Below are 14,913 nucleotides of genomic sequence, written 5' to 3' on the forward strand. Positions count from 1 at the left end.
TGCAGATACAGCCATGGTTAATGGTTTGATAAACATCCTTCTAGTTTCTTTTCCTACATATTCTACCATATGGATAATTATTTTGGGACATTTAAAAATGCTTTCATAAATATCACTGTAGAAAATTCTTTTTAAACTATTAAAATTCTAATTTTTTACCTTTAAAAATTTGCTAATTTTATTAAACGTTCTAAAATTGGGACAAAGGATTTAAAAAATGTCTTCTTTCTCCCCATTCTTTTATTTATTATGAAAACTATTCATATTCATTGGAAGAAATATTAGAAAATACAGATATAAAAATGAACAATTTCTACACAACTTGACCACTAAAGATAACCTGTTAACAATTTTATATAAACGGAAAGAAAAGACAGAGATAAGACGACGGAGTAGAAGATGTGAGCTCACTTCTTCTTACAAAAACAGCAAAATCACAGCTAACTGATGAACAACCATCGACAAAAAAACAAACCACTGGAATCTACCAGAAAAGACATTCTACATCCAAAGACAAAGAAGAAGCCACAATGAGATGGTAGGAGGGGGCACAACTGCAATAAAATCAAATCCCATACCTGCTGGGTGGGCGACCCACAAACTGGAAAATAACTGTACCACAGAAGTTCTCCCACAGGAGTGAAAGTTCTGAGCCCCATGTTAGGCTCCCCAGCCTGTGGGTCTGGCAACAGGAGGAGGAGCCCCTAAAGAATCTGGCTTTGAAGGCCAGTGGGGTTTGATCTCAGGAATTCCACAGGATTGGGGGAAACAGAGACTCCACTCTTGTAGGGTGCACACAAAGTCTCATGTGCATCAGGACCCAGGAAAAAAAGCAGTGACCTCATAAGAGCCTGGGCCAAATCTATCTGCTGTGGAGGGTCTCCTGCAGCAATGGGGGCAGCTTTGGCTCACTGCAGCAACAAAGACACTGGTGGCAGTAGTTATGGGGAGTACTAATTGGTGTGAGCCCTAGAGGAGGTGGCCATTTTCTCTCCAAGACCTGGACCCACTCAACAGCCTGTAGGCTCTAGTGCTGGGACACCTCAGGCCAAACAATCAACAGGGAGGGAACACAGCCCCATCCATCAAGAGACAGGCTGCTTAAAGTCTTCCTGAGCATACAGCTGCCCACTAAACATGCCCCTTGACACAGCCCTGCCCAACAGACAAACAAGACCCAGCTGCACCCACCAGTGGGGAGGAACCAGTCCCTCCCCCCAGGAAGCCTGCACAAGACTCTTAGACAGCCTCATCCACCAGGGGGCAGACAGCAGAAGAACTACAACCCTGCAGCCTGCGGTAAGGAAACCACAATCATAGAAAGTTAGACAAAATGAGATGGCAGAGGAGTATGTCCCAGATGAAGGAACAAGATAAAACCCTAGAGAACAACTAAGTGAAGTGGAGATAGGCAATCTACCCAAAAAAGAATTTAGAGCAATGATAGTAAAGGTGATCCAAGATCTCAGAAAAAGGATGGAGGCACAGATTGAGAAGACAGAAGAAATGTTTAACAAAGACCTAGAAGAACTAAAGACCAAACAAACAGAGATGAACAACCCAAAAACTGAAATGAAAAATACACTGGAAGCAATCATTAGCAGAGTAACTGAGGCAGAAGAATGGATAAGTGAGCTGGAAGACAGAATGGCGGAAATCACTGCTGCAGAACAGAATAAAGAAAAAAAAAATGAAAAGAAATGAGGACAGCCAAAGAGACCTCTCAGACAACATTAAACACACCAATATTTGAATTATAGAGGTCCCAGAAGGAGAAGAGAGAGAGAAAATAGCTGAGAAAATATTTGAAGAGATAATAGCTGAAAACTTCCCTAACATGGGAAAGGAAACAGTCCACCCAGGTAGAGGAAGTGCTGAGAGTCCCAGGCAGGATAAACCCAAGGAGGAACATGCTGAGACACACAATAATCAAATTGACAAAAATTAAAGACAAAGAAAAAATACTAAAAGCAACACGAGAAAAGCAACAAATAACATAGAAGGGAACTCCCATAAGGTTATCAACTGATTTCTCAGCAGAAACTCTGCAGGCCAGAAGGGAGAGGCATGATATATTTTTTTTTTTTTATTTTTTATTTTTTTTTTTTACACTGCGCCACCAGGGAAGCTCGAGGCATGATATATTTAAAGTAATGAAAAGGAAGAACCTACAACCAAGAATACTCTACCCAGCAAGGTTCTCATTCAGATTTGACAGAGAAATCAAAAGCTTTACAGACAAGAAAAAGCTAAGAGAATTCAAATTCAGCACCACCAGACCAGCTTTGCAACAAATGCTAAAAGAACTTCTCTAGGCAGAAAAGGCCACAACTACAAATAAGAAAATTATGGGAAAAGCTCAATGGTAAAGGCAAACATAAAGTAAAGGTAGGAAATCATCCACACACAAATATGATATCAAAACCAGCAATCATGGGGGACTTCCCTGGTGGCGCAGTGGATAAGACTCCGTGCTCTCAATGCAGGGGGCCGAGTTCGATCTCTGGTCAGGGAAGTAGATCCCACATGCGTGCTGCAACTAAGAGTTTGCATGCCACAACTAAGGAGCCCTTGTGCTGCAGCTAAGAAGCCCGCAAGCCACAACTAAGGATCCTGTGAGCTGCAAGTAAGGAGCCCACTGCTCCAACAAAGACCTGGAGCAACCAAGCTAATAAATAAATAAATATTTAAAAAACCCAGCAATCATGAGAAGAGGAGGGCATAATGCAGGATATTAGAAATGCATTTGAAATTAAAAGACCAGCAACTTAAAACAATCTTGTTTATATATAGGCTGCTATAACAAAAACTCATGGTAACAGCAAACCAAAAATCTACAATAGATACACACACAAAAAAGAATAAGGAATCCAAACACAACACTAAAGTTAGTCGTCAAATCACAAGAGAACAAAAGAGGAAGGGAAGAAAAAACACCTATAAAAACAAATCAAAAACAATTAGCAAAATGGCAATAAGAACATACATATTGATAATTACCTTAAATGTAAATGGATTAAATGCTCCAACCAAAAGACACAGACTGGCTAAATGGATACAAAACCAAGACCCGTATATATGGTGTATACAAGAGACCCACTTCAGATCTAGGACACACACAGGCTGAAAGTGATGGGATGGAAAAAGGTATTCCACACAAATGGAAATCAAAAGAAAGCTGGAGTAGCAATACTCATTATCAGACAAAACAGACTTTAAAATAAAGACTGTTATAAGAGACAAAGGAGGACACTACATAATGGTCAAGGGAATCAATCCAAGAAGATATAACAACTGTAAATATATATGCACCCAACATAGGAGCACCTCAATATATAAGGCAAATATTAACAGCCATAAAAGGAGTAATCGACAGTAATACATAGTGGAGGACTTTAACACCCTACTTTCATCAATGGACAGATCATCCAGACAGAAGATCAATAAGGAAACACAGGCCTTAAATGACACATCAGACTAGATGGACTTAACTGATATTTATAGAGCATTCCGTCCAAAAGCAGCAGAATTACAAATTCTTCTCAAGTGCATGTGGAACATTCCCCAGGACTAATCACATGCTGGGCCACAAAGTGAGTAAATTTAAGAAAACTGAAATCATATTAAGCATCTTTTACGATCACAACACTATGAGATTAGAAATCAACTACAAGAAAAAGACTGTAAAAACACAAACAGATGGAGGCTAAACAATATGCTCCTAAACAACCAATGGATCACTGAAGAAATTAAAGAGGAAATCAAAAAATACCTAAAGACAAATGAAAACAAAAGCGTGACGATCCAAAACCTCAGCGGGACTCAGCAAAAGCAGTTCTGAGAGGGAAGTTTACTGCAATATAATCTGCAATATAATCTTACCTCAGGAAACAAGAAAAATCTCAAATAAATAATCTAACCTTACACCTAAAGCAACTAGAAAAATAACAAACAAACAAAACCCAAAGTTAGTAGATGGAAAGAAATCATAAAGATCAGAGCAGAAATAAGGATGAAGAAAAAGCAGAAAAGATCAATGAAACTAAAAGCTGGTTCTTTGAAAAGATAAACAAAGCTGATAAACCTTTAGCCACACTCATCAAGAAAAAAGAGGAGAGGACTCAAATCAATAAAATTAGATATGACGAAGGAGAAGTCACAACTGACACCACAGACATACAAAGGATCATGAAAGACTACCACATATGCCAATAAAATGGACAACCTACAAGAAATGGACAAATTCTTTGAAAGGTACAATCTCCCAAGACTGAACCAGGAAGAAACAGAAAATATGAACAGACCAATCACAAGTACTCAAATTAAAACTGTGATTAAAGAACTCCCAACGAACAAAAGTCCAGGACCAGATGACTTCACAGGTAAATTCCATCAAACATTCAGAGAACACCTATCTTTCTGAAAGTATTACAAAAACTTGCAGAGGAAGGAACGCTCCCAACTCATTCTGTGAGGCCACTATCACCCTGATACCAAAACCAGAAAAAGATACCACAAAAAAAGAAAATTACAGGCCAATATCACTGATGAACAGTCACAAAAACACTCAGCAAAATACTAGCTAACTAAATCCAACAATACTTTTTTTTTTTTTTGGAAGGCTTTCAGAACTAAAGTTTTTTTTTTTAATACATCTTTATTGGAGTATAATTGCTTCACAATGCTATTTTAGTTTCTGTTGTACAACAAAGTGAATCAGCCATGTGCATACATATATCCCCATACCCCCTCCCTCTTGAACCTCCCTCCCACCCTCTCTATCCTACCCCTCTATGTCATTGCAAAGCACCAAGCTGATCTCCCTGTGCTATGCTGTTGCTTCCCACTAGCTATCTATTTTACATTTGGTAGTGTATATATGTTGATGCTACTCTCACTTCACTGCAGCTTCCCCCTCCCTCATGTCCTCAAGTCCATTTTCTATGTCTACATCTTTATTCCTGCCCTGCCCCTAGGTTCATCAGTACCATTTTTTTTTTTTTTTTAAGATTCCATGTATATGTGTTAGCATATGGTATTTGTCTCTTTCTGACTTCCTTCACTCTCTATGACAGACTCTAGGTCCACCCACCTCACTACAAATAACTCAATTTCGTTTCTTTTTATGGCTGGGTAATATTGCATTGTATATATGTGCCACACCTTCTTTATCCATTCATCTGTCGATGGCCATTTAGGTTGCTTCCATGTCCTGGCTATTGTAAATAGAGCTGCAATGAACATTGTGGTACATGCCTCTTTTTGAATTACAGTTTTCTCAGGGTATGTGCCGAGTAGTGGGATTGCTGGGTCATGTGGCAGTTCAATTTTTTAGTCTTTTAAGGAACCTCCATACTGTTCTCCATAGTGGTTGTATCAATTTACATTCCCACCAACAGTGCAGGAGGGTTCCCTTTCACTACACCCTTTCCAGCATTTATTGTTTCATTTTTTTGAAAATGGCCATTTTGTCAGGTGTGAGGTGATACATCATTGTAGTTCTGATTTGCATTTCTCTAATAATTAGTGATGTTGAGCATCTTGTCATGTGCCTCTTGGTCATGTGTATGCCTTTGGTGAAATGTCTATTTAGATCTTCCACTCATTTTTTAATTGGGTGGTTTCCAACAGTACTTTAAAAGGATCACACACCATGATCAAGTGGGATTTATCCCAGGGATGCAAAAATTTTTCAATATCCGAAAATCAATCAGTGTGATACAGAACATCAACAAACTGAAGAATAAAACCCATGTGATCCAAAGACAAAGGAGAAGCCACAATGAGGCGGTAGGAGGGGCACAAACACAATAAAATCAAATCCCATAAATCCTGGGTGGGCGGCTCACAGACTGGAGAACACGTATACCACAGAAGTCCACCCACTGCAGTGAAAGTTCTGAGCCCCACGTCAGGCTTCCCAACCTGGGGGTCCGGCAATGGGAGGAGGAATTCCTAGAGAAATCAGACTTTGAAGGCAAGCGGGATTTGATTGCAGGACTTTGACAGGACTGGGGGAAACAGAGACTCCACTCCTGGAAGGCACACACAAAGTAGTGTGCTCAACGCGACCCAGGGGAAGGAGCAGTGACCCACAGGAGACTGAACCAGACCTACCTGCTAGTGTTGGAGGGTCTCCTGCAGATGTTGGGGGCGGCTGTGTGTCACTGTGAGGACAAGGACACTGGCACAGAAATTCTGGGAAGTACTCCTTGGCATGAGCCCTCCCAGAGTCTGCCATTAGCCCCACCAAAGAGCCCGGGTAGGCTGCAGTGTTGGGTTGCCTCAGGCCGACCAACCAACAGGGAGGGAACCCAGCCCCACCCATCAGCAGACAAGTGGATTAAAGTTTTACTGAGCTCTGCCCACCAAAGCAAAAGCCAGCTGTACCCACCACCAGTCCCTCCCATCAGGAAACTTGCACAAGCCTCTTAGACAGCCTCATCCACCAGAGGGCAGACAGGAGAAGCAAGAACTACAATCCTGCAGCCTGTGGAACAAAAACCACATTCACAGGAAGATAGACGATGAAAAGGCAGAGGGCTATGTACCAGATGAAGGAACAAGATAAAACCCCAGAAATACAACTTAATGAAGTGCAGATAGGCAACCTTCCAGAAAAAGAAATCAGAATAATGATAGTGAAGATGATCCAGGACCTTGGGAAAAGAATGGAGGCAAAGATTGAGAAGATGCAAGAAATGGTTAACAAAGATCTAGAAGAATTAAAGAACAAAGGAACGGAGATGAACAACACAAGAACTGAAATGAAAAATACACTAGAAGGAATCAATAGGAGAATAACTGAGGCAGAAGAACGGGTAAGTGACCTGGAAGACAGAATGGTGGAATACACTGCTGTAGAACAGAATAAAGATAAAAGAATGAAAAGAAATGAAGACAGCTTAAGAGACCTCTGGGACAACATTAAACACAACAACATTCACATTATAGGGGTCCCAGAAGGAGAAGACAGAGAAAGGACCCGAGAAAATATTTGAAGAGATTATAGTTGAAAATTTCCCTAACATGGGAAAGGAAATAGCCACCCAAGTCCAGGAAGTGCAGAGAGTCCCATACAGGATAAAACCAAGGAGAAACATGCCAAGACACATAGTAATCAAGTAGGCAAAAATTAAAGGCAAAGAAAAATTATTGAAAGCAGCAAGAGAAAAATGACAAATAACATACAAGGGAATTCCCATAAGGTTAAGAGCTGATTTCTCAGCAAAAGCTCTACAAGCCAGAAGGGAGTGGCATGATATACTTAAAGTGATGAAAGGGAAGAACCTACAACCAAGATTACTCTACCTGGCAAGGATCTCATTCAGATTTGATGGAGAAATCAAAAGCTTTACAGACAAGCAAAAGCTAAGAGAATTCAGCACCACCAAACCAGCTCTACAACAAATGCTAAAGGAACTTCTCTAAGTGGGAAACACAAGAGAAGAAAAGGACCTACAAAAACGAACCCAAAACAATTAAGAAAATGGTCATAGGAACATACATATTGATAATTACTTTAAACGTGAATGGATTAAATGCTCCAACCAAAAGACACAGGCTTGCTGAATGGATACAAAAACAAGACCCATATATATGCTGTCTGTAAGAGACCCACTTCAGACCTAGGGACACATACAGACTGAAAGTGAGGGGATGGAAAAAGATATTCCATGCAAATGGAAATCCAAAGAAAGCTGGAGTAGCAATACTCATATCAGATAAAATAGACTTTAAAAGAAAGAATGTTACAAGAGACAAGGAAGGACACTACATAATGATCAAGGGATCAATCCAAGAAGAAGATATAACAATTATAAATATATATGCACCCAACATAGGAGCACCTCAATACATAAGGCAACTGCTAAGAGCTATAAAAGAGGAAATCGACAGTAAGACAATAATAGTGGGGGACTCCTAACACCTCACTTACACAAATGGACAGATCATCCAAACAGAAAATTAACAAGGAAACAGAAGCTTTAAATGACACAACAGGCCAGATAGATTTAATTGATATTTATAGGACATTCCATCCAAAAACAGCAGATTACACTTTCTTCTCTAGTGCACATGGAACATTCTCCAGGATAGATCACATCTTGAGTCACAAATTAAGCTTCAGTAAATTTAAGAAAATTGAAATCATATCAAGCATCTTTTCTGACCACAATGCTATGAGATTAGAAATCAACTACTGGGAAAAAATGTAAAAAACACAAACACATGGAGGCTGAACAGTATGTTACTAAATAACCAAGAGATCACTGAAGAAATAAGAGGAAATAAAGAAATACCTAGGGATAAATGACAATGAAAACATGATGATCCAAAACCTATGGGATGCAGCAAAGGCAGTTCTAAGAGGCAAGTTTAAAGCAATACAAGCCTACATCAAGAAATGAGAAAAATCTCAAATAAACAATCTAACCTTACACCTAAAGAACTAGAGAAAGAAGAACAAACAAAACCCAAAGTTAGCAGAAGGAAAGAAATCATAAAGATCAGAGCAGAAATAAATGAAATAGAAACGAAGAAAACAGTGGCAAAAGTCAATGAAAGTAAAAGCTGGTTCGTTGAGAAGATAAACAAAGTTGATAAACTATTAGCCAGATTCATCAAAAAAAAAAAGAGGGAGAGGACTCAATTAATAAAATACAAATGAAAGAGGAGTAGTTACAACAGACACCACAGAAATACAAAGCATCCTAAGAGACTACTACAGCAACTCTATGCCAATAAAATGGACAATTTGGAAGAAATGGACAAATTCTTAGAAAGGTAGAACCTTCCAAGACTGAACCAGGAAGAAATAGAAAATATGAACAGACAAAGCAGTCTTGAGGGAAAAAACCAGAGCTGGAGGAATCAGACTCCCTTACTTCAGACTATACTACAAAGGTACACTAATCAGGACAATATGGTACTGGCACAAAAACAGAAATATAGATCAATTGAACAGCATAGAAAGCCCAGAGATTAGTTGGTAAACTAATCTATGACAAAGGAGGCAAGGATATACAATGGAGAAAAGACAGTCTCTTCAATAAGCACTGCTGGGAAGACTGGACAGCTACATGTAAAAGAATGAAATTAGAACACTCCCTAACACCATACACAAAAATAAACTCAAAATGAAGCAGCAGGGGTGGTGGTGGTGGTGGTGCGATGAATTGGGAGATTGGGACTTACATGTATACACTGATGTGTATAAAATGGATGACTAATAAGAACCTGCTGTATAAAAATAAATAAATAAAATAAAAATTAAAAAAAACCCCAAAACCCATGTGATCATCTCAATAGATGCAGGAAAAGCTTTTGACAAAATTCAACACCCATTTACGATGAAAACTCTCCAGAAACTGGGTATAGAGGGAACATCCCTCAATGTAATAAAGGCCACATATGATAAACCTAGAGCTAGCATCATACTCAATGGGGAAAGGATCAGGAACAAGACAAGGATGTCCACTCTCGCCACTTTTATTCAACATAGTTTTGGAAGTCCCTAGCTATGGCAATCAGAGAAGGATAAAAAAATAAAAGGAATCCAAATTGGAAAAGAAGAAGGAAAACTGTCAGTGTTTGCAGATGACATGATACTATACATAAAAATCCTAAAGATGCTACCAGAAAACTAATAGAGCTCATTACTGAATTAGGTAAAGTTACAGGATACAAAATTAATACACATAAATCTGTTGCATTTCTATACACTAACAACAAAAGATCAGAAAAAGAAATTAAAGAAACAATCCCATTTACCATTGTAGCAAAAAGAATAAAATACCTAGGAATATCCCTGTCTAAGGCAAAAGATCTGTACTCTGAAGCTATAAGAAACTGATGAAAGAAAGTGAAGATGATACAAACAGCTGGAAAAAACCTAGAAAAATGGTACAGACGAACTGGTTTGCAGGGCAGAAATAGAGACACAAATGTAGAGAGCAAACGTGTGGACACTAAGCGGTGGGGGGGGGAAAGCAGCAGGGGTGGTGGTGGTGGTGGTGCGATGAATTGGGAGATTGGGACTTACATGTATACACTGATGTGTATAAAATGGATGACTAATAAGAACCTGCTGTATAAAAATAAATAAATAAAATAAAAATTAAAAAAAACCCCAAAACCCATGTGATCATCTCAATAGATGCAGGAAAAGCTTTTGACAAAATTCAACACCCATTTACGATGAAAACTCTCCAGAAACTGGGTATAGAGGGAACATCCCTCAATGTAATAAAGGCCACATATGATAAACCTAGAGCTAGCATCATACTCAATGGGGAAAGGATCAGGAACAAGACAAGGATGTCCACTCTCGCCACTTTTATTCAACATAGTTTTGGAAGTCCCTAGCTATGGCAATCAGAGAAGGATAAAAAAATAAAAGGAATCCAAATTGGAAAAGAAGAAGGAAAACTGTCAGTGTTTGCAGATGACATGATACTATACATAAAAATCCTAAAGATGCTACCAGAAAACTAATAGAGCTCATTACTGAATTAGGTAAAGTTACAGGATACAAAATTAATACACATAAATCTGTTGCATTTCTATACACTAACAACAAAAGATCAGAAAAAGAAATTAAAGAAACAATCCCATTTACCATTGTAGCAAAAAGAATAAAATACCTAGGAATATCCCTGTCTAAGGCAAAAGATCTGTACTCTGAAGCTATAAGAAACTGATGAAAGAAAGTGAAGATGATACAAACAGCTGGAAAGATATACCATGTTCTTGGATTGGAAGAATCAATATTGTTAAAATGGCCATACCACCCAAGGCAATCTACAGATTCAATGCAATCCCTATCAATTTACCAGTGGCATTTTTCACAGAACTGAAACGAAAAAATCTTAAAATTTGTATGGAGACACAAAATACCCCAGATAGCCAAAGCAATCTTGGGACAGAAAAATGGAGCTGGAAGAATCAGGCTCCCTGACTTCAGTCTATACTGCAAAGCTACAGTCACCAAAACAGTACCGTACAGGCACAAAAACAGAAATACAGATCAATGGAACAGGGTGGAAAGCCCAGAAATAAACCCATGTACCTATGGGCAATTAATCTATGACAAAGAAAGCAAGGCTATACAATGGAGGAAAGATGGTCTCTTTAATAAATGGTGCTGGGAAAATTGGACAGCTACATGTAAAAAAATGAAATTAGAACATCCTTTAACAACATACACAAAAATAAGCTCAAAATGGATTAAAGCCCTAAATGTAAGACCAGATACTACAAAACTCTTAGAGGAAAACATAGGCCGAACACTCTTTGACATAAATCTCAGCAATATCTTTTATGATCTGCCTCCTAGAGTACTGGAAATAAAAACAAAAATAAACAACTGGGGCCTAATTAAACTCAAAAGCTTTTGCACAGCAAAGGAAACCATAAACAAAATGAGAAAACAACCTAGAGAATGGGAGAAAATATTTGCAAACAACGTGAGCGACAAGGGATTAGTCTCTAAATTTTACAAACAGGTCATGCGGCTTGACATAAAAAAAACCCAAAACAACCGAATCAAAAAATGGGCAGAAGACATAAATAGACATTTCCCCAAAGAAGATATATAGATGGCCAAGAGGCACATGAAAAGATGCTCAACATCGCTAATTATTAGAGAAATGCTAATCAAAACTACAATGAGGTATCACCTCACACCATTCAGAATGGCCATCGTCAAAAAGTCTACAAACAATAAATGCTGGCAAGGGTGTGGAGAAAAGGGAACCCTCCTGCACCATTGCTGGGAGTGTAAATTGGTGCAGCCACTATGGAGAAGAGTATGGAGGTTCCTTAAGAAACTAAAAATGGAGCTACCATATGACCCACCAATCCCACTCCTGGGCATACATCCAGAGGAAATCATGGTTTGAAAGGATACATGCATCCCAATGTTCACTGCAGCGCTGTTTACAGTAGCCAAGACACGGAAGCAACTTAAATGTCCATCGACAGGTGAACAGATAAAGAAGATATGGTACATATATACATTGGAATACTACTCAGCAATTAAAAAGAATGAAATTAAAAAAAAAAGAAAAACAGAAATGAGTGTATCAGTCTATCTCAGAGATATATAAATACACATACAGTTTTATTGCTCTGCTTCTCACTGTAATTTATCCATTTTCCTGTGCATATACTCCATCAATTGTAATACTAACCTAACATATTCCATTATATATGGATATGCCTTAATTCATTTGACCAATTCCTTATTGTTAGACAGATGGGATTTCCCAATTTTTAGCAAGTATAAATAGTACTGCAGCAAACTTTTTTACACTTCAATTATTTCCTTAGGATAAAGTCTCAGAAGTAGAATTGCATGGACAAAGCTATGTATACATGTGAAAGGTCTAATATGTTACCCATTGTACTTCATCAATGTTATACATAGACATATTTCTACTCTATGAAGTTATGTTTCCCCATACCCATGCTGAATAAATTTAATGTTTACCAATATTAAAAGTAAAGCATGTGTCCTGCATTTATTTATGTCTTATGTTGAGTATGCTTGAATATTAGTATTGTGAATATTTTTTGGTATTTATTTATCAAGCTATTTAGAGTTTTTCCTCTGTGAATTGTCCACTTGTGTCCCTCACCCATTTTTCTGTTGTGATGGCTATCTCATTGATTACTATTTATGCAATGTGAATGTCATTTATGCTATACATTTTCCAATATGTTGCTTGAATTGCAATTTTATGCCTTCTTTAAGTATTAAAGTTTTTTTCTATGTAGCATTTTCAAACATTTCCTTTGTGATTTCATTCTTGGGTGTTATGCGTCTACTTGTTGAGAAGATATAGATCAAGGTTCTGATCTAGGAGTGGTTTTGCGCCCCGCCCCCAGGGGACATCTGACAGTGTCTTCAGACATTTTTGATGGCCACGACTGGGAGGGTGCTTACACCTAGTGGGTACAAAGAATGGTGGTAAACATGCTACAAGGCACAGGACAGTCCTACAGCAAAGATTTATCCAGTCCAATTTTCACTGGTGCTCAGGTTGAGAAATGTTGATATCATTAACGAATATTTTCTTCCGGCATTTTGATGGTTTCATTTATTAAATATTTAACTTATTTAATTTTTTTGGTGGATTATTTAAGGTAGGGATCTGACTTCAGTTTTTTAAATAGTTAACTGAGTGTCCAGTACATTTCCAAATAACCATCCCTTTCATCACTGATTTGAAGTGCCACTTTTATTATATATTAAATTTATAAAACACATACACTCAAATGTATACATATATTAGCATTTATTTAGGGGCCATTTTACCCTATGACCTTTCTGCCTATTTTCCTATCATAACAATACTGTTTTAATTCCTGTATCTTTGTCATACATTTTGAGATCTGATGACAAAAGCCCTCACTTGTGGTTATTCTGACTCTAAGTTTTTAGATGGAAATAAACAAGAGAAGCAAAGTCAAAAGTCAAATAACAGACTGACAGAAAATATTTCCAGTGTATATGACAGAAAAAGAGCCAACATCCCTAATACATAAGCAGTTTTTAAAAAAGACCCCCAAACCTCCAGAAAAACAGAAAAGCCATGAAAAATCAATCTACTAAAAAGATACATCTATGAAAAGATGTTCAACTTTTCTTATACTAAACAGAAAGGTAAACTATAATTACACTGAGATACCATTTCTCACCTAGAACACTGATAAATATTCAAAAGCTTGACACTGCCCTCAGTTGGTAAAGCTATGGGGAAACAGGCACTCTTGTTCATAGCTGGTGGAAATGCAAATAGTACAAGCCTGGTGGCCGGGAATTTGGCAATATCTAACCAAACTATTCATGCATTTACCCCTCCACCCAGCAATGCTACTTTTAGGAATTTACCCGGAAGACATTTCTCCAACCGTATGAAAATACCCATGTACAAGGTTATTCGTTGTAGCATCATTTGTATTTGTAAAATACTGGAACCTATTTCAATGCTCAAACATCGACAATTGATTGAATAAACTATGGTACACACACGAAATGACATTATGTGAAAATGAATGAGTACTGTTAGTTCAGTGAATTGGTATGAAATAAATTCCAGGATATACTAAGTTAAAAAGAAAAGCAAAGCACGTGAAAATTTATATGGTATATTGCCTTTTTGTTTAAGAAAGAAGGAAAAGTGTATGTGTGTGTGTGTGCGTGTGTGTGTGTGTGTGTGTGTATGTATTTCTGCTTATTTTCTTTTTAAGTAACACAATAAAAATAAACCAGAAAACAATGAAATTGGTCACTTACAGGAGGGAGGGGAGGGAGGAAGGGACATGGGGGAGAGTGACACCTCTGTGAGTAAACCTTGCTATAGAGTTTTGTCTTTTAGGAAGTATGCTAATGATCTATATATTTAAAAAGTACAATAAAAGTTAACAAGACATTAAAAAAAAAAGCTGAATGCAAACGGAAACAGATGAACCCAACTGTATTTCAAATGAATAAACTAACAGCCCTGGGGACAGAGAAATAATCCAAGTAACTTTGGAACACTGACTATATACTACAAGTAGGGAAAAGAAAAGACCAAGATTGTGTTCGTTTTAGTAGATTTGTTTTGTATAGGGGTATAGGTACAGTGATTCTCAAACAACTCTATGTGTATTGTAGGACTGAACAAATGAGTAAATGTGTCGATATTTTGGGAGCCAGAGTTTTCACCGTGGCGGGGGAGACGGAAGTATGGAATTGGGAAAAGCAAGCAAGAACTCCACAGGGTTGGATTGGAATTGGAGGTATTAGTACCAACTCATAATTGAAGAAACCACACACACACATACTACTTAGCTTTGTTCTCTCCAAGGGACTAGAAGCAAAGATTCCAACTATCGCCAAGTATACTTAGTGCCCGACTCATT

The 14,913-nt window shown here is 37.9% G+C and overlaps 1 protein-coding gene across 3 annotated transcripts in view; it reads right to left on the minus strand.

The window, feature by feature from the left end:
- Window positions 1-14,913, minus strand: part of GAREM1 (GRB2 associated regulator of MAPK1 subtype 1) — a 201,224-nt gene that overhangs the window by 25,312 nt on the left and 160,999 nt on the right. The window lies entirely within an intron of this gene.

The sequence above is a fragment of the Neophocaena asiaeorientalis genome, unplaced genomic scaffold (genome assembly GCF_003031525.2).
Source record: "Neophocaena asiaeorientalis asiaeorientalis breed wild unplaced genomic scaffold, Neophocaena_asiaeorientalis_V1.1 scaffold126, whole genome shotgun sequence".
In the NCBI taxonomy this organism is placed as follows: Eukaryota; Metazoa; Chordata; class Mammalia; order Artiodactyla; family Phocoenidae; genus Neophocaena; species Neophocaena asiaeorientalis.